This window comes from Pleurodeles waltl, chromosome 1_2 (assembly GCF_031143425.1).
Source record: "Pleurodeles waltl isolate 20211129_DDA chromosome 1_2, aPleWal1.hap1.20221129, whole genome shotgun sequence".
Classification (NCBI taxonomy): Eukaryota; Metazoa; Chordata; class Amphibia; order Caudata; family Salamandridae; genus Pleurodeles; species Pleurodeles waltl.
In genome coordinates this window covers 708,164,697-708,189,056 of record NC_090437.1, presented here as the reverse complement: position 1 = coordinate 708,189,056, position 24,360 = coordinate 708,164,697, and positions in this window count along the sequence as shown.

Sequence of the window (24,360 nt, the reverse complement as noted above, 5' to 3'; positions counted from 1 at the left end):
GGATCTGAAGTCATTCCTAGAGGGGCTGCATGATCCAACACAATCCATGGAATCAACAACCCAAACCCCCCAAGACACACAGAACCAAACCAGGGGAATGGGCCAATCGGAAATTGCTCTGGACACCGACGGAAGACCTACTACAGACCCCCAAACCAGGGGCAGAGACCTGGAGAGATTAACAAAAAGTTTTGATGACAGGGGCCAAGTCCTACAGGCGGTGGCGATGCACACACAGCTGCCGGACAGAGACAAGTCCCGATCCCCTTTGAAACACTAGGTGCCTACTACCTGAAACCAACATGGACACAGTTTTCCTACAAGCCCTCGATATCTACAACCACAGACTGTCATAGAAACGTTGCAGGAAACATAGGAACTTTGATGAAAAAGCCCTGACACAGAGACATGATGAGTACTCTACTTTAATGTACACTCTTCAGACATGGAACCACGGAGAACCGCCCCCCCCCCAGAAGGCTTTAACCGCCTCGGACTGCTTAGACTGTTCGGATTGTGTGATAGTTTTTGTTGGCTCCCGATTACTTTTGTTTCTCAACGTCCCTCCCCTTCATGCCGGGTAACACTTACCATATCCTGTATCACTTCTCCCATCTAGAATCAGAATCCATAACGTCCTCTGGAAAATATGGGAACTGACGCAATACCCTTGCACACTACTGGCTTGCCCTGGCAGGGTTGGGGCAAAATGATTCTGAACTGGGTTTTGAGCTCTAGACCCCGATCTACTAACAAACGCAATAGTGACATAATGATGGGCGTTGGTGCAAAGCAGAACAGACCACAGATGCCAAGTCCCAGAGCATATACATGCCACAACCCCTCAGAATAACCAAGGAAGCGACCTCAGTAACAACAATACTTGCCCCGGTCCTTTCCTCGCGCTTCCCCCACCCCCCCCCGCACAGGGACGCGGCCAACATGCGACCTCCTCCCCCCATCCTCTGGTCACAAACACATACCACACCCCCCGGACATAATTGGAGGCATCCACGCGGAGGTCTGGGGCGCATCGTGGGCGCCGCCCCATCCCTCCCCCCCCTGGCGCGGGGCCCGCTGTCCGGGCGTCGAAGCTCATTCGGCCTAGGTTTTAGACCCGCCGGTCAAAGTTCGTGTACTTCGGGATTTGTATCCCGGTCTCCCTTCTTTACCTTCTTTTTTATTTCTTCTTCCCCCCACTGTCTTCTCTTTATTCTCTTTTTAACTTCTCTTCGTATCCAACGCGCCCGCCACCCTTCCCCCCCCTCTTCCCTCTCCCCGACATCCTCTTCAGTTCACAGAGTCCACCCCACTCCCCCGAGGTGGGCGGACACAGGAAACAAGGATACCCAACGAGGGCCGATACATATTTACCAAACTGAAAATCGGGGACTCAACACTGTGTGTGGGATCAGTCTATGCACCAACAGGTCCCAAACGCCTCTTCTTTCTGCAGCTCAATCGACTTCTAACCGAGATAGGGGCATCCCGTTACGTTATAGGAGGAGACTGGAACCTAGTAAGGGACGCAGCATTGGACAGGACGGGGCCTCTAGACACGAGTAACAACACAGGCAGGGCCATCCAGTCTGATATACTCGCGGATAACGGTTTGGTTGACCACTGGAGGCTGACTCACCCAACGGACAGAGAATTTACCTTTCTCTCGCCGGTGCACTGTACCCAATCACGGATCGATTACTTTCTCCTATCCCATAATCTTATGGCCCACACCTTGGGGGACGACATACTGGAGAGAGGCCTTTCAGACCACTCCCCAGTCCTTATAGCCATCCGCTTAGGCCTGGTATCCCTGGGCCGAAAACCCTGGAGATTAGCGATCCATCGATCCCCCCAAGGTAAGTTGCAGCTACAGGATCATGCGACCACTTTCTCCCAAGACAACCTCGGTACGGTTGATTCGAGTCGAACTATGTGGGCCGCAGCCAAAGCCTCGATACGGGGACAGCTCATGCGGGATGCGGCGATAGCGAACAAAGACAGAAAAGAGCAACAAGCGGCTCTGGAACTCGACATACGCCGACTAACCAGACAATATACGGCACACCCCTCCCTTCCAGGCCGCCGAAGTTTAGAGCAAGCACAAATAGCCCTTAATGAGCTATACACCACCCAGGCCGAATTCGCATTACAGAGACTCCAAGGGAGACACTATGAACAGGGTGAGAAGGCGGGACGACTGCTCGCAGCCCAACTCCGTCAAAGAGCAGCCGCCCTAGCCATCCCAGCCATTCGCTCTCCCTCCGGGGACATACTGACCCACCCGCAGGCCATTGCAAACGAATTTGCCCAATTCTATAGACACCTTTACACGCCGGAAACCACGACCAACCTAGCGCAAGCTACCACCTTTTTAAAGAAGCTAGACCTCCCCTCCCTAACAGACGAGGGCCGTAGCCTATTAGAAGGGGAAATAAGCAGACAGGAGATAGATAAAGTCATCTCTGACCTCCCGTACCACAAATCACCCGGAGAGGACGGATACCCTGCAGAATTTTATAAATGGGTAGGGGCAGAGGCGATTGATATCCTATGCGAAGCCCTCAATGAAGCCTGCGAAACACAGACATTAGGGGCCATATCCAATAATGCCACAATAGCTGTCATACCGAAGCCTGGGAGAGATCCTTTATTATGTGGCAGCTACTGACCCATCTCTCTACTAAACGGGGACATCAAAATTCTAGCAAGCGTCCTGGCAAACAGACTACGTAAAGTAATCCCGTCCTTAATACACTACACACAGGTGGGGTTTGTACCGGGCCGCACGTCTAGGAACCACCTACGAACCCTGTGCCATACCTTATGGGCGGCCAAAGACTCCCCGGAGTCGGCGCTGGCCCTGTCCTTAGACGCCGAAAAAGCGTTGGACCGCATAGAATGGCCCTACCTATTTGCAGCCTTAGAGAGATTTGGCCTAGGCAACAAATTTATCTCCATGGTACGACTGCTCTATGATCAACCCGCGGCCAGAGTCAACTGCGGAGGCTTCCTCTCAGACCCTTTCCCTATCCGAAGGGGTACACGGCAGGGGTGCCCCCTTTCACCTCTCCTGTTCCTTTTGGCGATGGAGCCCTTGGCGGCAGCCATCCGGTCCTCCCCCTCCATAACCGGCCTACCACTACCTGAAGGCACCTCCAAGATATACCTCTACGCTGACGATATCCTCTTAACACTCACGGACCTGGAAAGATCCATACCGGCCCTATTAGAGGTAATCGAGGACTTCGCAGCCCTATCGGGATACCGTATTAACTGGGACAAAAGCGAGGCACTTCCGCTATCGCGAGTAACCACAAAAGCGGCACTCCTAGGCTACCCATTCCGGTGGACGCCAAAATGTCTTAAATACCTAGGAGTGCTTGTTAACCCTGGACTGGCACACATGGTTGCGGACAACATTGACCCTCTCATCACGCGGATGAAACTGGACTTTGCGAAATGGACCCAGTTAGGCCTTTCCATGTGGGGCAGAGTACAAGCGGTTAGAATGGTGACGGTACCCCGCTTCACCTATATCCTAGGTCTCCTGCCCTTACAAGTGCCCCTCTCCACACTAAGAGGCATTGATGCACTAATTAGATCATTCATGTGGGGCACAATGCGACCGCGGCTATCACCAGCCAAGCTTTTGGCCCGCCGCATAAACAGGGGAATGGGACTCCCATCAGTGGAACACTACTCTTTAGCCCTCCAAATGTCTCAGTTATCCAATACACTATCGAATATACCAGATCCCCCCTTGTGGATAGCAGTGGAAAAACGACTCCTGACTGCGAACGAAGGACTCGGTGGACCCTACCGTGCAGACCTCCCAGCCACTAACTCAGTGAATCCTATCCTGGCGGCGACCAGGGTATCCTGGCAAAGGGCCCACCGACTGTTTGGGGTCCACCCCCTCATACATGCCCAAGCGCCCCTGTGGCACAACAGTGGCCTACGCATAGGTAGCGAGGTACTCCATTGGCCGCAATGGAAACAGGCAGGCATCCTCACCCTCTCACAGGTCCTGGAGAACGATGTGCTCAAACCCTTCCCCAAGTTACGGGAAGAGTTCGGCCTACACCCGAACCAGGAATGGAGATACATGCAACTCAAGCATTGTCTCTCCCAAGGGAGTATACCTCCACTGCGGGGATCCCTGCCCTCACCGATAGTGGCTTACCTGCAGCAATGGGGACGATGCAAGGGAGTAATGTCGGGTCTATATGATCTAATTATTCGACGGCTTTACTCCCAACCGCTAATGGACAAACTACGTCTACGGTGGCAAACCAGGCTGCAGCAGGATCTAGACCCAGATGATTGGGAAGCTACCCTAGAGACACTAGACAGAGGCACCCGGGAAGCACGCTTGAAATTCTGCCTCTTCAAAATCTTACATGAATGGCACTGGTCCCCAGCGAAACTGCATAGGACCGGACTCCTCCCATGCGAACTGCTGGCGATGTCCAGAAACATCCTGTGACCTGATACATATCTTAGTAAACTGTACAACAGTACGACCACTCTGGGATGCTGTGAGCTCCACTCTGGCTGAAGTAATGTCACTTCCGTCACCACTTCCTCCTGCCCTTATACTTCTGCAAGATACGACCTCCCTACCAGACCTCCCTACACCACACAAGAGACTGTTGCACACAGCGTTAGCTACTGCAAAAATTTGCATACTCAGACACTGGCGGTCAGAGACCCCCCCAAGCCCGGAGGAATGGATTACAGCCATGATCCGCACTGCTATGTATGAACGGATCATCTATAACTTACAAGACCAAGCTCAATTATTCCTACAGGTATGGGCTCCCTTCCTTACAAGGGGGCAATAGTGCCCTACCCGGAACCACCACTGTTCCCTTCTCCCTTCCCTTTCCCTCCCCTCCCCCACATGCGTCTCTTCCCCCTTCTCCCCCTCGCTCCCGTACCTCCCCCTCCCTCTGTATTTTCCCCCCTCTCCCCCTCCTTATCTCCCCTTCTCTTCCTCTCTTTTCTATCCTTTTCTCCTCTCCCACTCTTCCTTTTCTTTTCTCTTCTTCCCCTTCTCCCTCTCCCTTTTCCTACTGTTTCTTCTTCTTTTCTCCTTTTCCCTCTTTCTTACTTTCTTTCCTCTCTCTCTCTCTCTCTTTCTCTCTCCCCCTCACCCCTTATCCCCACGTCTCTTTCTAAAATACCCACTAGAGTCCGAACGTCGCCTTCCAGCAACGCTCCAAACAGACCTCCATGGTAGATCCTTTTCCCTATGTCGTCTGCTAGTCACCTGGTCCCAACCGAAACTGACCACAGAGTTGACATGAGCTGCAACACCCATTATCCGTGCAGCAACATCCCTCGCTTCCCAGGGTGGCACTCCCCGGTCCTTTTGTCTGAACAGGTACAACCTACCCTTTACCCTTATATCTTTACCCTCTTTAAACCCCCCCACATAGCCTAAAATATGTTGGAAGTGAACTTTACCTCAAGTTTTTATATTACGACTGATACCTTGTTTGTGCCTTACAAGTTTTTTCTTCTCCTTTGGTTTCCTAATATCACTGATGTGTAATTACTCCCGATTGACGGGACCCTGATCCCACTGACTCTGTATCATATTGTGTTATTAACAATAAAAGAAAAGTTAAAAAAAATAAAAAAAAATATTCTGCAGCACACATAGAAAAGGAAAAAAGCCTTAAAAGATTATTTTTGTGTAGGAAGGTGTCTCTTCCTGTACAAAACAATCCTGCCTGTAACCTTGGCACCCATGCACCATTGGGCAAGAGTCGCTGCACTGACTCTTGGCAGCCATAGTGCACCAGTGCAGAGAGAAAGCAGGAATGTGCCTTACGTTAGTAAACATGGCACATTCCTGCTCTCTCCATTTGATGCAGCTAAACAAGTTGTTTTGATGCATTGCACCAAATGTTGAGAATTCTGGGCAATAGTTTTTATGACATCTTTACAACATAAAGAAATGTAATTGGTCAATGATAAGTGATCAGTACAATGTTGATAACGTTTTTAAAAGCAAGTCTCAGATTTCTGATAAGTATTCAGTTCCCATTTCCTTCCATCAATAATTTTGATTGTGACCTTTTTTTTTTTTTTAAATGGTACCACAATAGATTTGCAGATAGTCTTTATTTAGTACTTACTCCAAGGGCAAAGAGATTTACAGGAAAAATGATTTAGCACTTTTGTGACATTTTCTTAGAGTTCAGCAGTTACATACAGGTGTTTTTTATTAGTTGTGTTTAATAACATTAGTTATTAGGAGAAAACCATTGAAAAACAAATCATTCTACTGACCATGTCACTATATTCAGACATTTTTTCATGGAACACTAATCCTATGTCAGGAGACTTCATAATGAACCAGATCAAATTAAAGGTTGCAGCTATTTACCTGATAAATAGTGATTTTTATCCTCTATATACCCGGTACTGGCTACATAGTAGAAATTATTTACTACTTGGCTGGAGAACTTTCAGTATTTACCTGGAATAGAGATTCTGCACTATTTGGCTGGCAGCCATGCAAATAGCAGAAAAACTTCATTAGTTACCCGGCCACTGGCTAAATAGAGGAGATTCTGCATTGTTGAGCTAGCGGCTATGCAAATAGCAGAAAAACTTTACTTCGTACCAAGCTGCTGGTTAAATAGTAATGTCGACACTGTTTGGGCAGCGTCTATGCAAATAGCATAAAAAAATCACTCTTTACCCGGCCACTGGCTAAATGGTAGAGATTATGCATTGTTTAGATGGTGTTCCTGCACATAGCAGAAAAACTTAACTATTTACCCAGACTCTGACTAAATAGTAGAGATTCTCAATTGTTTGGCTAGCGGCTGTGTAAATAGCAGAAAACTTCACTATCTACCTGTCCGCTGGCCAAATAGTAGAGCTTCTGCACTATTTGGCCAGCAGCCATAGAAATAACAAGGAAACTTTACAATTTACCTGGCCACTGGATAAACAGAAGATGCTTTGTACTATCTGGCCACCAGTCAAGCAAACAAAAAACCTCACTCATTACACAGTCAATGGCAAAACAGCAGACATGCACAATAAGGCCATCAGCCATGCAAATAAACTTAATTATTTATGTCGCTGACGGTTAAATATCAGAAATGTTATATTATTTGACCAGTAGCATGGCAAGTAGCAAAGAAATTGGAATATTTGACCAGCAGCTGGCTAACTAGCAAAAATGGTGTACTCTACTGCTGGCGGCCTTCAAATAACTTGAAAAGAGACTTCATTATTTACCTGGTGGTTGGCTAAATAGTAGAGAATGTGCACAACTTGGCCAGTAGCCATGCAAATAGCAGAGGAGCTTCACTATTTACCCGTCTTCTGTCTAAACAGCTTACACTTTGTTTTATTATTCCTTGTGCAGATTTTAACAGGTACTGACACCAGGTACAACTGTGAACAAGTAGTGAACACAACTGTTATTCCTCTCTTTATGAAAATTAGGGTATTGATATATTAGCAATTCATTCTCAACAAAGTGGTTGCAAATTCTGCATATACGTTTTGAGAACAGAAGAGTATTTTGTGAACCAAAATATTCACTGTTTAGTCAGTTCACAAAATACTGAATCACAGAGTATTTCAGAATGACCTTCCTAATTAATATTCATTAGATAGGTGCCAACTTCCGACCCTCTGTTATTAGCTGTAAACTCAGAGTAGTGGCCTGCAAAGCACACCATCATCTCTATGCCTACATTAAAAAACAGATAAAACTCCTTTTTTCAAAGCAGCATTGGTCCTTAAAAGAACTACAGCTGGTTAAAAAAAATACTTTTTCACTTTTAGAAAACATCTCCGCCCTGTGGCTGCAAACATGATTCTCAAACTGAAAGACATCCTAAAGGGAACCCTTGCCCTTTGAAAACTAGTTTAGTTCATCAATGGCTTGTGACAGCAATTGCAGACGCAAACTATCAATATCAATTCCTTTCCTAAGTGGAACAAGGAGGGATGAATCCCCTTTCATGAACCCTCCTATTTGCAATTCGGAAACTATTGCAAAAGTTATTTTACTAGTTGAAATATTTTTTAACTCATATAAAGGGTTTTGAGCAAAAGGATAAGCACGTTTGTTGTCACAAACTCTAGGATGTTGCGACATGAAGTTCTTACTGCTAAAACTGGCTTAGCTGCATGCATTAACTTGTAGATCCACAGGTCTAAAATGTTTTAATGTTTCCAAGTTATTTTTACAGACATGGCACAGTATGCCACTTCATTACACCACAGGCCAAGACATAGCAACTTGGGAGGGCTTTTAGGGAGCTCTCTTGTGTTCAACAAATGCTCCTACTCCTTTATGTTTAGTTGCAGAAATGACTAATGATAATGCCGAAGTGACAAATCATCAAGAACATTAGAATCCTTGCAAGACTCGTTTTTTACCCTTATAAAGCTATCTATGCTCTCTTTCTCTCAAAGCTATGGGAACGCACCAAAACTACATGTAAGATTACAAAAAGGCTTCATATTATCAGAATACCAAGCATGTTTGCAGCAAATCAGTGCATTCTGGAATTATTCATTCTGGTTCAGCTTAATTAAACAAATTTGAGTAAAACATCTGAAAACAATGATTTGTAAAAGCAAAAACCAGACCTGGAAATGTTGCATCCCAGTGACATACAGCCACCTAATATTTGGGGTGACTTTATCAAAATAGAAACAATTGCATATGGCTCTTTATGAAATGACCATACAGTGTAATCAACAGGCTTCATTCCAATCTCATCATAGTAGGAAGGCAAACTATGGGCCTGATTTAGAGTTTCAAAGATGGAGTTAATGCCATCAGGATAGCAGAGGACAATACTTCTGCATCCTTAGTGACTGCCTCCTGCCAAATTTAAGGTTGTCCAATGGCCCTGTAGAAGACAATGCTCTACATTGACAGAAACTGCTGTCATGGTGGTTTGTGTCTATGTACGAAATGTTTGATGAACAGTACTGTCAGATATGATGGCAGGCTAGCAAACTTTTTTAACATTTTAAACGTTACAGAAATGTTTTACTCTAAATAGTATAGAGAGTATAAAGTCTTTCCTTCAATTACCTCTAATCCATCAGGCCATCAGAAAAAGTATGCTGCAGAGCACAAGCGAAGGATTGGGGTTATAATTAATCAAACTAAATGTAATTGTGATTAGAGGAAAACTCACAGAGATTTTTATTCATTGACTTTATTGCAAATATTGTAAGTAATAAGACACTCACTAAACAGTTATGTTTTGTTACCTCCCTTCTTGCAACCTATGAATCGATCATTTCATGGTTCCACTTTAATACTAATTTTCCAGACGGGGAAGTGGATCCACTAATGAGGTTTCAGAACTGATTTGGCTTGATTCTCTTTGAAATATCATTTTCTGGCTGTAGTTCAGAGTAGGTGCTCTATGATGGCTCTCACATCAGTACCAATGGTACTCGCTCCAAGCAGGAGTATCCAAAACCAGGGCACAATGAAACATGAGAACTCAGCACCTGGCTGTCATCAACTTCCCTGAGCAATCATCAGGCACAGACAAAAGGCAGCCCTGCTTACAAACCTTGGCACCTTTAACAAGACAAAGGTATGAGCTACTCCTTACTCCTACCATCTACCCTACGTCATCTCTCTGGAAGAACCAATCATCAGCCCTTTGCTAAAAAGGCCCTCACAGTATTTTTTGGGTAGCCATTTCTCCAGTCACCCTCCCTTCAGTTCTGGATATCCTCCCTCCATCCACAGGAGTGCAGTCAATACACGCTCACTGTGTAGGAAAGTGGTATCTGTTCTTCATCGCGTCATGCACAGAGCATCCCACTGGTCCATGCACTTAGACTTTCATCATACAAAGAGTCTTATTAATACCCACTTTCTACACACACACTGCACATACACACACATGACATGTAGTAAATATCTGGGGTCACACCAAATCCCTCTTTGGGTCATCTGAGACGATCTATCTTCTCCATCGTCTCATTCTCTGCTCATCACAGGTTTTTTTTAATCCTGAGCTCCTCTTTGCTGACTTCCATAGCCCTTTTACCCCTCCCCCCTTTGTTGCCTTTAATCATTTTTCCTGACTTTAGCCATCTGATTTTCTCAAACCCTTTCTGCAATCCTTCAGGGACTACACTCATTTTCACCCATCCACCTCTACACTCCTCTGCCAAGTTTCAGTTTCTAAGCCCTCAGATCCATCCTCTGATTGACTGTGTGTCAGTATCAAACTGTGCCTTCTATCACTCAGAGGTCAGAAAGTAACAGTCTGGGCTTTTTACTCACTTTGCATGCTCTAATACTTAACAGTTCTGTACGTGGGCTGAATAATTGGGTATTTCTCAGGGTTGGCAAGGTAAGAAGCATGAAGAAGAACCATTTACAAAAAGGGATATCCAAATGAATGTGGCCTGATCTCGCATAGGTGCCCTCCTGCTCCTGGTCCTCTGGTTTCTCTTCTAGGCCTGTAGGTGTTGGTCCTCATTCTGATCCTGATCCAAGTCCTCCTTTTCTGGGCTGTTTTGATCCTCCTGGTCCTTGTCCAGGGCCTTAGTCTCACTAGTTCTGTTGACCCTGATACTTGTTTCCTGAATCTGGTGCTCCTGGTTGTAGTCCTTCCTGGCCCCTGGTCTTCCTTGCCCTGCTTCTGGTTCATTCTTGTATTAGCTCATTCTGGATTTCCTGATTCTGATATCACTGATTCCCACTCTGATCCTGCTGCTGAGATGGGCCCTTAGTCATGTAGCCTTGTTGTACTGGTTGTCCTAGGGGTTGCAGTCCTAGTCTTCCTGGTTTGGGTCACCCTGATTCTCCTTGTCCTGGTACTTGTGGTCCACCTGGTACTGCATCCATGGGTCCTGGTCCTCCTTATTCAGTCCTCTGTGGGGGCCTGGTCATTTTGGTCCTGGTCTGGTCCCATTCATCCTTGTGGCCCTGGTTGTCCTGGTTCCCCTGATCCTCGTCAGCCTGGTCCTATTAGTCCAGTTCGTTGTCTTCCTGTTCGACTTGGAACTTCAGATCCTAGTCTTCTTGGTTCTGACCTTTTTTGGTCATCCTAGCCCTGTTTCTGGCCCTATTTATTCTTATCCTTCTAATCCACCTAATTTTCCCCATTTGGTCTATGGTCTTAATGGCCCTAATCCTCCTGCTTCTGACCTAACTGATTTTCTGGATCCTTCTTTAAGATGTCATGATACCCTTGGGCCTGGTCCTCCTGCTTATTGTCATCTTGGAATAACGTGTCCACTTTGTCCTGATCCTCCTTCTAAGGTTCATGCTTTCCTTGTCTTGGTCATCCTTTCCCTCCTGCTCCTGGTCCTGCTTGACCTGGTATGACACGTCCTGATAATCTTGGGACTCTGTGACTTGAGCTTCCTTCTCCCCTTGGTTGGGGTCCCACTGGTCATCTTTGCCATGGTCCTCTTAGCTCTTGTCCTTCTGACTCTGGCTACCTGGCCACCTCCTCTTGAATCTTCAGGTCTTGTTCCCCTAGTCCTTCTCACTTTCAGTCTGGTTTGCCTAGCAAAGGTCTGCCTATTCCTAGTCCTAACAAACCATGTTCTCCTCCTGGTTTTGTGCCCACTAGACTTGATCCTTTAATTCCTGATCCTCCTTGATTGGGTCTTTGTTTGCCCAATCCTCTTGGTTCTGGTACTTCTGGGTATCCTGGTTCATTCACGACCCCTTCTCCTACTACTTCCTCATCTTGACACTTGTTCCTGTGACCTGGTTCTTCAGATCCATCACACCTTGCTCATCTAATTCCTAGTACCTTGTCTTGTTTGTCTCCTTGGTCTAACTGGCCTCTTGTGTCCTGGCCTTCTCAGGTCTTGCCATCTTAGCCCTTGTTTTCCTGGTTTGGATCATCTTTGTCCTCCTAACCCTGAGCCTTGTTCTTATGGTGGCCCATCAAGAGCAGTGGCCCCTTTATGCAGGGACTCGAGGCAGCTCCTGTGCAGTGGTGCACTTAGCCTTTAAGGCTGTGCGCTGCACCATGATGACTGCTTGTCGTCTGTGCCCTTCGCCCCGTAGTCACTTGCATCCTTTGATTTTGGTCTTTTCTCCATGCTCACTGTGCCCTGTTCACTCGTTGGGTCATTCTTTTCTCTTTCCAGCCTGATTAGGTTGGTTTTTGTTTGCGTTTGGATCTTTACCCAAGTATTCCTGCAATAATAAGAACAAAACAGTTCAGGAAAGTAGAATTTGTACTTACTTGGTAACAGTAGCCAAATTCATTATATTCAAACAAGGATTACTTATCTGATGAGACTAGACAACAAAGTGTGGTGATGTCAACCATTGTTTTTTATGTTGTGCTTTATCTAAAAGAAAAAAGATAAAGACAAGTTATTGATTGTCTTACAAACAACACGTATTTACCATGTATGTTCATTCAAGACTCATGCTGAGGAATTCTTAAGAACCTTGGGCCAGATGTAGCAAAGGGTTTTACCCATTCTGTGTCTTTGGGAAAATGTGTTTGTATATATGGCCCCATATGTTTACATATTTTGTTATTAAGTGAAAAAGTCCTGAATGCTACCAAACATATTATAATTATAATTCCAGGGGGAAAAGCAATTGAAACCCTTAGAGAACTTGGTCCGTGATTATACACAGAACTGATGTTTTCTCTTCTAACTCACACTAGGTTAGGTAAAGCACAAAATATGGGAACTTACATATATGTGTAGTATATTGATGAATATTTCTAGATGAATCACACACACTACAGACTGTCCTTAGGAACCAGCACCTGAAAAGAAAGGGAGAAGGGACATAAGGTACTTAAACGGAAAATACATTAAAATTAGAAAACAATATACTATTGTACACTGTGAGATATTTAAAGACTGTTCTCTGTTTTATTAAGAAGACAAATTCAATCTTGCCAAGTGGAGGATTGGTATGGTCCTGGTCAAGTTTCCGTCGCTTCGTCCTGGTAGAACAGGCATGCCTAGATTTGGATACTGCTTGTCCACAGGGAAGCTGGGAACTACGCCATGTCCATTTCACCCCACGGACACCTGGTTCTCTTTGTTTGGTCCAGGTCCAGCCCCCTTAGTCTTCCTGGCTCTGGCTGTTCTTGTCATGCTCATCTTCCTCACCCTGGTCCTGCTACCCGAGGTCCGAGTCATTCTGCTTCACTTGGTACTCTGGGCCCTGGCCATATGGTTTACGTCCTCCTTTCACTCCTAGGAGAGTTCCTGGTCCTCTTGGGGGTGACCTTTGTAAGCTTCTTCACGTTTGTTCTGGTCCTCCTGGCTTTGGTCTTCCTGGTATTCTTGGTAATGCTTTCCTCATTTTCTTGCTTATTGTGGTCCCCTGGTGCTTTTGGACTTGATCTGGTGTTCTTGGATCTTTTCCTAGTCCTTCTGGCCCTGGTCATTCAGCTCCTCGTCATTGTGCTTCTACTCAAACTCATTATGGGCCTCTTTATCTAGTTCTCTTGGACCTGGCCATCCTATTGTTCATATTCCTAGCCATCCTGTTCATAGCCCTCTGACCTGATCGACAGACTGTGATCATCTTGGTCTTGATGTCCCTGGTCCTGATCCTCCTTTCCCTGGTTTACCCGGGTCCTCCTGGTTCAGGTACTTATGGTCCTGATCCTCTTTGCCCTGATTTTCCTGGTCCCTCTAGCCCTTTGTTTCCTGGTCCTCTTGAACTTTTCCTTCTGGCTCTGGTTGCCTGTGTCCCCAAGCAGAACCGATTTGTCATCACCTCTGTGTTGATCTTCCCCATTGCAAAGACCCACATCGCATTACAGCCTTATCAGAACCACCGCTGCACATAGCATACTCAGTGAGGGCCCACGCATCCCTCACTGACAGCAGCCATGACAACAACTCTGGACTCCACAATGGAGATTTACGGCTCCTCTGAACCAACGCTTCGCATCAACTGTGCAACACATAACTTCACATCGCAAGCCCCTTGTGAATGAAAACATCGATGATAGTGCAGGATCTTGCACCACAGCCTCACATCCCTTTTGAACCTGAGCATGACTTCGCTTTCTTCAAAGCAGAACCTCCCAATGATCTTCAACCTCTTCCTGAGGGGGCCTAACTGGGTCTCTGTAACCCGTCGCCTGAACATGTGACTTTGTCTGGGTCTGGAGCAACCAGATATCCATAGTTAGTGCTTTGTGCTTTTTTGGCACTATTTTCATTGAAATCTTTAAACCTGCATATCACTGGTTCTATTAGTTTGATATTTGTAATTTTGCGCTTGTTTTATTTATTAGAATGAACTCTATTATCTAACTTGGATCCCTTTTGTGGTTGGCATTCTCTGTATTACTGTGACAAAGTCATCCTTTTCGCATGTTCACCCCAATGTTTCTGACCGATACTGGTGTTAACTGACCCTGACTGGTCTCTGGGCTCTGCTAACCAGACCCAGGGCTGAGTGTTTTGAATAAAAGGTATATGTTAAAATGGCACAATTACAATTGGCAATGACAGACCTGTGTAAGCCCCTAGTAGATAATAGGGAAAGGGGGATTAAAACTACCTATAAGTCCCTAGTACATAATAGGGCATGGAAGGTTAGAGGCCCAGTAGATTTTGTGCACTGCTGTGTTGCCTGCTGTAATTTTAAAAACAGTCCTGCCTTGAAGACAGTCTTTAAAAAGTAAAACATGTGCCAATTTGACTTTGAAGTTTAAGGTCCTTCCAAAATAATATTATGGCCCTCATTATGACTTCAGCGGTCTTCTGAGAAGACCGCCAAAGTCCCGCCAGACCTAAGACCGCCTGTGTTGGCAGTCTTCCGACGACCATATTATGACTGCTGGCGACTCTCTGCCATAATTTGGGCGGAGAGCCACAAGCAGCCATACTGGAGGTCAGCGGTAAAGTGGAGGTTGCTCCACCGTCACCGCCACTTCATCACAACACCGCCCACCGAATTACATGACAGTATTAGGCGTGGCGGTGTTGTGGTGATGGGGTGCTGGCGGCAGAGCAGACCCCATGGAACCCGTTCCCTCCCGGACGACCACTGAGATAGGTAAGGTGATCGTCTGATAGGGGAGGGAGGTGTGTGGTGTGTGCATGGATGGGGGTGTGACTGTGTGTGAATAGAGGGGGTGTGTGAGTGCGTGTATGAATGTGGGGGTGTATCGTGTATGTGTGTGTGCATGTGTGTACATGTGTATGTGTGTGTGTGGTGTGTGCATGCGTGAGTGGGGGGTATGTGTGGGGGTCCCCTGGAGTTGGGGGTGGGGGCCCTATCAGCTTTGGGGATTTGTGGGGGTTGTGGCTGATGGGGGAGGACTGTGGGGAGAGGCGGAGGAGACCCCTACCAGTGCCAGGGAAGGAATTCCCTGGCACTTATAGTGCCTACTGCCATGGTTTTCCGCCACGAAAACCGTGGCAGTATGCAGGATCATTATCCCGCAGGTGGACTAGTGACGGCCGCCGGGCTGGAGACATCTGTCTCCAGCCTGGCGGTCGTTACCGCCGTATGGTACATTGGCGGTTTGGCATGAGCCAGACCGCCAATGTCATAATTTGGTGGTAGTTACCGCCAAGTTAACACCATCCGCCAGAGTTGTAATGAGGGCCTATATCTTGTATTTACATATGTTTCCCCTGAGGTATCCCCTAGATGCCCCAAGGTCGAGGTGCCATGTAACTATAAGTAGAGGCATTATAAAAGATTTTTTATATGCCCTGATGAGGGAAAAACTGCACCTTTCATTTGTCCCCATTTTAGATACTTAGCTACATAGGCTAACATGGGAATATTTTCCATAAGCATAAGTATTGCTATGAAGGAGCTAAATGTGTCATGAAATGACTCAAAAGGTAGGTAATGATGATTCCAACATCTTGTCACTGTTGGATTTATCATAACTAATACAGACAATTAAGTTATAAGACTTTCTTTTCTGTTTGGTCAGCTTTAACAGGATTAGCCAGGCAGCTTTGATGAGGTGATAAGTGGCCTGCACTGAGCAGAGGTTATTTGATGGGGGAGGCTGGCAGATGCTGAGGTCAGGCCAGGAAAGAGGCTGGGTAAATCAAACTGGACCTCAAAGGGAGCAGGACAGAAAGGAAAGCCAACCAGGCCTGTCCTCTCACCCTGTACCCTGCAGATAGATAGCAGGCCGAGGAAAGGAATTTGCAGATATCCAGGGGAGTGTTAATGGAAATGAGACACACCTGTAGGTTGGTTTAGACAGGTCTTGCTCCTCTGGAGGAAAAACATCCATCTTTTTAAAGTGCAGTTTCCTATGGGACAAGACAATGCCACACTTTGGAGCAAGTTGTCATGATTTTGAGTGGTACCCTGCAGCTCATTGGACAATGGCTCCCCTCTTCTTGTCCCCCAAGATCATATCTGCTGCCTGAAACCACAAGTAGAAGGACTGCCCTGCAGAAACCCTGGTCTGCAACCCAGAGGACTGCACAGTGAAGTACTGCTCCTGTTGCACACTGGAACAACAGCCCCAAGGATTTTGCCTTGCTCCAAAAAGGACTCAGGAGTGGACTCCGTGAAAGCAACAGGTTAACAGAGCTTGGATACCAACTATCATAAACGTCCCCAACATGGAGTGCGTCCAGTAGACTTTTAACGATTTAGCAGGTGCATTGTGGGAATTGTGGTCCTAAATGTCCAAAGACCATCTCAGAGATTCTAGACCCTTGGATATGTGTTTTGGACACTTCGAACCTCCAAGAGGAACTTCAGGAAGTTCCAGAAATTTGGGGCAACTTTTGGAAAAAACTCCATAAGTGGACCAACTGTCTGTCATGAGTCAAGCCAACTACCTTCAACCACTACCTGACCAGGATTTCAGGTTCATTCCGCTGAAAGCTCCAGACTTCCAGGATTTGACCGGGGGTCTCACGAAAAGGCAGTCCCATGATTTTGCATCAAAATAGGCTTGCACTATTGATTTTTAAGCACATTTTTAAATTTAATCTTTAAAAATTCATAACTCTGGTTCCCAATATTAGATATTTTGGATCATTTTGGTGTCATTTTAAAGATAGAAATATTAACTATTTTGATAAGTTGGTGTGGGATTTTTATTGTGTGTTGCTTATTTACTGTAATGGTGTATTTAAATGCTTTACTTACCTGTCTCCTAAGTTAAGCCTGCCTGCTCATTGCCGAGCTACCAGAAGTTGAGCCAGGGGGAGTATGTTTTGAGACCTTGACTGAACCTAACATTGTCTGAGGGCATTATTGCTAGTGGTAAGTGCAAACCTAACTCTACTAATAACCAGCCTCCAACAATTACTGTTTGAAATATTGCACAACTACATTACACATTGCCTCTGAGTTAATTTTGACTGCTCTGTGCCAGCTGCCTGATGGTTAATTTAGGGTGTGCTTGTAACTTCATCCTGACAAGAATTGCTGTTGCTGCTTGAGTGGGATTTCACCCCCTCAATCAATAACCCATGTTCTAACACTAACCATCACACTCCTACAAGTATGATAATTCAGACAATTCCAGGACAAACAAAGCTATGAAAATGGTTTGTGTGGCAGGTACTAGTCATTTTTAATGTCCATTTATTAATGAAGAACTGTTTTGTGTTCATCTATAAATTAGACAAATAGCACCACCATGTAGCAGACTGTCATAAGTGCCAGTGTTGACAATTAAGTGCTGGTGCCGAGTACAGGAAACCACTGGCCCAAATTAAACACTTGCATTTATTTGTCATTTCTGGTGTGCATGCTAGGCATTTCACTGGCGGTGAAGCTAACATCCAAAAAACAGTTCCAGAGTACTTTATTTCTTTTTACTACATCTCTAACCATACCTCCACTTTCACTGTTGCTACCTCTCTCACACTTAGAAACAAAGTTCACATATTTTCGTTTAGGTGCTTCGGCTGCTGCCAATAAAAACACCTTGGCATCATGGTGGTACCATTGCCCACTAGTCCTGCAACCTTCCAAGCTGCAGGCTACTTATATCTCAGTCACATTGCCTACAAACCCACTTGCTGACATTTATTCAAGCCTTGGATCAATGACAGTGATTGACACTACGGTCACTGTGCTAGAGATGCCATATTTGCTTTAACCATATCTCTTACCATGCCTTCACTTTCACTGACACTGTCCCATTTGTACTCAGGATCATAATTCCCACATTTGCTGTTGGTATTTTAACAACTGCAAATGAGAACAGCTTGGCATAGCGGGGATAGTTTTCTCCACTCTGCCAACCAGGATTACATTTCATAGGTGCCTGATCACATACAGAGGCCTTTGCAGTGATCCCATTAATCAACTGAGCTTTCATACGTTGAAACAGTTCATTTAGTTTTCATTGTTGATGTGTGCAGGGTAGCCTTGCTGGATACCATGGTACTGGCCATAACATTTTTTTTTTTGTTGAAAATTTAACATAGGGTATAACCACCTTGAGACTCCCCCCAAAGGCCCTGCTCTGATTGGCTGGCCACAACAAGAAAGAAAATGTAGCAGCAGCCTTTACAAGACTCAGGGCTTAGTTCTGAGGTAGTTTTAATAAGTGGGCAGGATAGAGATACCCTGCCTTCCAGCCCTTGTGTGGGGTCCCAAAGGGGCCAATATTTTTGGGGGCTTTCGCCAAAATCCCACAGGATACCTGAGGGATCATGGCAAAAAATAAACGCCGGCTGAAGTTGTTTGTTTTTTATTATTATGACCCCCAGGGTGAGCCAGGGCTCAGGGGCCATTATTTCTGAGTATATGGAGAGCGGACATGAGTGGCCCCTTCCATTCCTGAGAAATTCTTGGACCCCAGGGACCCCACCTCCTGGGGCTGAATGCTGGCTGGTTAACCAGCTTAGCCAACAGGGCCCCAGGGGCTACCCTTGCAGACCCCAATGATGCCCTACATTTTGGGTGGCTGGGGTGGGCACTGGGGCACCCACCTATAAAAATGAAGTAGCCTGCTCCCTCAAGGAAAGTTTCTTGGGTTCACAAGGGCCCTTGGGATCCCCCCTCTTCCCCCAACTGAAAAAGAAGTTGTAGGTGCCCTGGGCTGGCACTGTGGTGCCCACTTGATTAAGCATATGTCAGCTCTCCTCAGCACACACTAAGGCTCTCATTGCAACCCTGGCGGTTTTATGACTGCCAGGGTCGCGTAGCGGTCGAACCGCTGCCAATGTGGCTGTCCGACAGCCACATTATGACAGCGGCTGTAGCGCCGCAGTTGGACCACCATCACAGCCACTGTACCACCACAGGGTGGACTGGCGGTGCTGGCGGTCCTAATCCACCAGGTCAGCACTGCAAGAAGTTCTACCCTGGGGATTACGACTCCCCTCTCTGCCAGCGTTTTTATGATGGTCCATGGGGCCCCTGTACTGCCCATACACTTGGCATCGGCACTGCAGGGCCCCCCCTGGCCAGCCCCATCGCGATGTTCACTGTCTGCTCTGCAGACAATGGACATCACCACGGGTGTTGATGCACCCTCCGCACTACAGCATTGCCGCCAGCTCTATTATGGGCTGGAGACAACGCTGTAGGCCGTTTTCCACTGGGTCAGTGGGCGGAAACTATGTTTCTGCCCGCTGACCCAGTGGGAATCTCATAATGCAGCCTGCAGGAAGGTGGCCACACTGGCAGCAACCTGCACGTCAGGACTTCGGCAGACAGGCTTTTACATCCGCCAAAGTCATAATTGACCCCTATGTGTGCTGGCTGGGTGCTAGAGGGACCGCAGGGGCCATAAAGCCCCCTCGCATCTCGAAATAAAATAAAAAAGGGGTGTCGGATGGACACCAGGATACCCACAAAAATGTTAAGAAAAAATGATTAATAAATGAGCAGCCGAAGCCACTCAAATATTATTGCTCAATGAAGGAGTTCTCCATCTTGCACTGTGAGAGCTATTTACAGTTGCTTTTACCTTGATGGGATCCTTACAACAGGCAGAGACGCCACTAAGCATATTTTTAATGTTGTGGGGGGCTGCACGGAGTGTAGCAGCCCCCCAGCAACATTTAAAAAACAGAAAGTCTCCTGAGTCATTAAATTCTTACCCGAGGAGAACTTACCGTTCTTTTTAACTACTCCTAGCTGAACTCTATGCTGTTCAGCCGGCGGGCAAGTCCCTCTTGTGGTTATTTTTATTATTGCATTTTGTGGACATAGAAATGTTAAAAGAAAGACTGAGAAACATGTTGGTTTTATTGAAGAAAAAAACAATATGACTCTGAGTATTTCCTTTATCATTTCTCAGCCCATAAAATGCAATATTCAAAACTAAAGTAAAAGAAAGACTCACAGAGATTTTTATGAAATATTTTTTATAATAATCAGTATTAGTATTAGTAAACTTTGCATTATATAAGATTAAAAATATTGGTGATTTTTGGAGAAAGATGTTAGATCTGCTTTATATATAATATCCTCATCCTTGATAAAGCCAACAAGCCTACCTTTTATATTTTGTTGTTGTGATTGTTTGACAAAGTCAGTAAATTTGCCTTAGTATGGCCAGGACCTGCAAGTCCAACCACACTCTGTGTATGTCAGAAGGCATGAGGTTGTCTGTCTGTGGGAGGTTGAATGCAGGGCTTGGCAAGATGCTCCCAACCACACACCTTGCATGGCCGAAGGCTGAGTGAGGGTGGGGTTGCTTGCCTACGAGGGGTTGGCTTCAGGGGCCTGGCCTGCACTAACCACCTGTGGCCAACCCCATGCAGTGCATAGCCAAAAGCCATGCACAGAGGAGTGTTGGCTTTACATATGGTAATAAAATATTACTTTACATTTTTTTTAAACCTAGAAAATCACTGAAAAACAAAGGTTAAAGTGACATTATAGTTTGGAATTGTAATTATACCTAAATTTACATTTAAAAAACCTTAGAAATTCACTCAAAAAAACAAAGGCTAAAACAACGTTATTATTAGGTGAAAATGTCAGTGACAATATAACATTTTAAACAAAAAAAATGGTATTCACCAGCTATAGTTATCTCTAGTAACTATAAAATGTGCCACAAAATAACTATAATTTGCACTGTTATTACTCCACATTTGAAATCACTTCTGGCATGATTTATGTCATCATTGATAATGTCTTCAACATCTAAAATAACAAAATTACAAGACTTCACATGGCAGGGGCGCGAGTTATAGTTACTATAGGGTATGAGTTAAGCTTAGAACATCGGAGACCATCCACTTTTAAATAAGTTTAAGACCTTTAGTCACTATATTGCTGGCATCATTGATGGGTAGATTAAACACTATGTGGGTCTCATCAGTTTAATAAGAAAACTTTTCATTTCTATAACAGATTAAATAAGGCTAGAGTTTTACATAGATATTAATCAATTATGGGTTCAGGAAAGAGCTCTATTATAGTCCAAACTACACGTTAGGTAGATTGTATTGCCCACGATGATTATGGTGATTGAGATTAATCTATGATTGATTAGACAATTAGTCCACCCTTATGGAACTCTCCAAACAGATCAAAAGCACGTTAGATGTAGGTGGGAAAGCAGTCCTGGTATTGTTAGACTTATCAGCTGCTTTTTGCATGGTCCCTCATTCCAGGATGCTTGATCATCTCCATGATATAGACATGAAAGATACGGTGTGGAAATGGCTAAAATCTTTTCTGGGAGACAGAGGCCAGGAAGTCTGGGTGCCCCCTTTTTCATGGGGCACACATTGTCTCTCTACCGGAGTTCCTCAGGGTTCGGCCCTTAGCCCCATGATGTTCAACATCTATATGACCTCACTGGTGGCACTGTCTGAATCCTTAGGAGCCAAGATTATATCATGTGCCGACAGCACTCAACTGGTCTTCTCCTTCAAGAGAGGAGAGACAATTACCTCAGATGCTAACAAACCATGACTATCAGCTGTCTTTCTTTAAAGGGAAATGAACCAGCTCAAAAGTAATACCAATAAGATGGAGGTTCTTAGCTTTGGCACAATTTCAGCTTCAACTTGCCAGATGAGGCTTCATTGCCCAACCTGCAAGTGGACTTTGTAAAAAATCTGGGAGTCAAGGTCAACAATCAGATGACTATGCACAATCAAATCAATACAGTAGTGGGGACATGCTTCGGACTCTCGCGCTCAGCTAAAAAAACTTCTGCATTTTCTTGTGCTACCAGTGTGAACCACAATGGTACAGGCATTGATTTTGTCCAGGCTAGACTATGTTAATACCCTGTATGTAGGTCTCCCATTACATTTGCTGAGAAAATTGCAATTCTTTCAAAATGTGGCGGCTCGTTTGGTGCTTAATTTACCATACCAAGTTCAAGTCTAGCCACATCTAAGAAATCTGCATTGGCTCCTTGTGAACAAGTGGATCTTATTTAAGACCCTTCTCCTAATCCACAGAGCAATGAACCAATGAGGACCAGCTTACCTGTCATCCAGGATACAACACTATTCTTCTAAGAGTATCCTGTGCTCATCATGTGGCCACCTGGATGTAATTCCTAGGGTCCACATAACCAAAGCAGGGGGCAGATCCTTCTCATTCCTGGGACCTTAGGTCCGGACTAGGCTGCCAGTAGAATGTGACAATGTGAAGGGTGAGAATTTCTTCAGAAAGAAACTTAAGGTGTGGCTTTTTACACTTAGGCCCATATTTATACTCGGTTTGCACTGAATTAACGTCATTTTGTTTTTTACGCTAATTCAGCGCAAACCTAACTCCATATTTATACTTTGGCACTAGATTCATCTAGAGCAAAAGTTATGGAGTTTACGTCATTTTCTGGATGTGAAAAACTACCTTGTGTCAATGAGATGCAAGGTAGGAGTTCCCGTCCAGAAAATGACGATATGGCCTTAGCACCATATTTATCCCCCCATGCTAAAATCTAGCGTCATTATTTAATGCCTGGGTCAGGGCAGGCGTTAGGGGCCCTGTGGACCTTTTTACATGGTCAGAGACCATGGAAAGAGCCCACAGGTGCCCTTCCCTGGCCCAGGGACCCCCCCACCAACACCAGAGGGACACCACAGGATGGGGGACCCATCCAAGGTAAGTACCGGTAAGATTTCTTTTTTTTTTTTTTCCAGCTCAGGGGCCCTGACTTATGCCCTACATTTGCCCTGCATGGCACTGGCCCCAATGGCCATGGCCAGAGGATTTTTGTCCCCTGGGCATGGCCATCGGGGTGGTTGGCATGGCTCCTGTCTTTGCTAAGATAGGAGCCATGTCCATGGGGGTTGTGTGCCAGGAAATGGCATTACACTGCTTAGAGGCATTTTTTTTCCCTTCGCCTCCCCACCCATTTAGCGTCCTTTACAAGGATGCTAACAGGGCATTAGCGCCGGCTAGCTCATTCCATAAATATGGCGCCCGGCCAGCGGCCAGGAATGGCGCTAGCCGGCGCTATACTATTACACGCAAAACTGTGCTAATGCAGTTTTGCGTGTAAAAGTATAAATCTGGGCCTTAGCTTCTTTTCTTCATTTCTTTCTCTTACTCTCCATATAGCGCTGGGACACTCTTCTGAGTAGCCGTGCGCCTAACAAATCTGTCATTCATTCATTTATTCATTCATTCATGATAAATAGGATTGCATTGCTAAGATGTTTACTTTGACACTTTATATCAAAGTAAATTATCTGTGTGGATGACCCTGTACCTCATTGAATGAAGTCCATGGTGCATTTATATTTGGAATGTAAGGGCACCGGTGATTGGTGCTCTGCTATTCTCTGTTTGATGGTTCAGCAATGACACCTATACATGTAGTGGCATACTGTGTCAAGAAACACTTATTTTGACAAGCTAAATAGTACTATATTCCACAAGTGCAATGTGATGGCACTGATGATATGAATGTGTTTTTTCATATGCAAAATCATCAGAGATGGCATAGATACTACAATTAATATAATGGTCTTACCAGTGACAACTTCTATGATGTCATTTATTATGTTATCTTGTTGTTATTTCCTTACTTTTTAAGGCTGGGTTGGGGGTTGTGAATGGTACCAGCAATGTTTTTTTCTTATTAATTTGTTCACAAAGCAAGTAAATATCCGCAAAAGTATAAATGATGATAAGCACAAGTCACATTTTTGCCTCCATCCTAATGTGTAGAGTGCAATCAATTGGCATTCCTGATGCTGTTATATCTTACTTCTGACATTTTTTTTTTATGGCATGCTGATGTTTGGTAACACTCTATTGATGTCTCTAGATTTCAGCAAGTAGATGGAAAGACATCCCATGGCCATTCAACACCCGATCTGCATCAAAATAAAGTGAAACAGTAACTATTTTTAATCTCCAAAGAAACAAAAACTGGAGCTTGAAGCACCAACAATTACAAAGGAATCGCTTCAGTAATTCAGGGAAAAATAGGGGAAAAGTAGGTA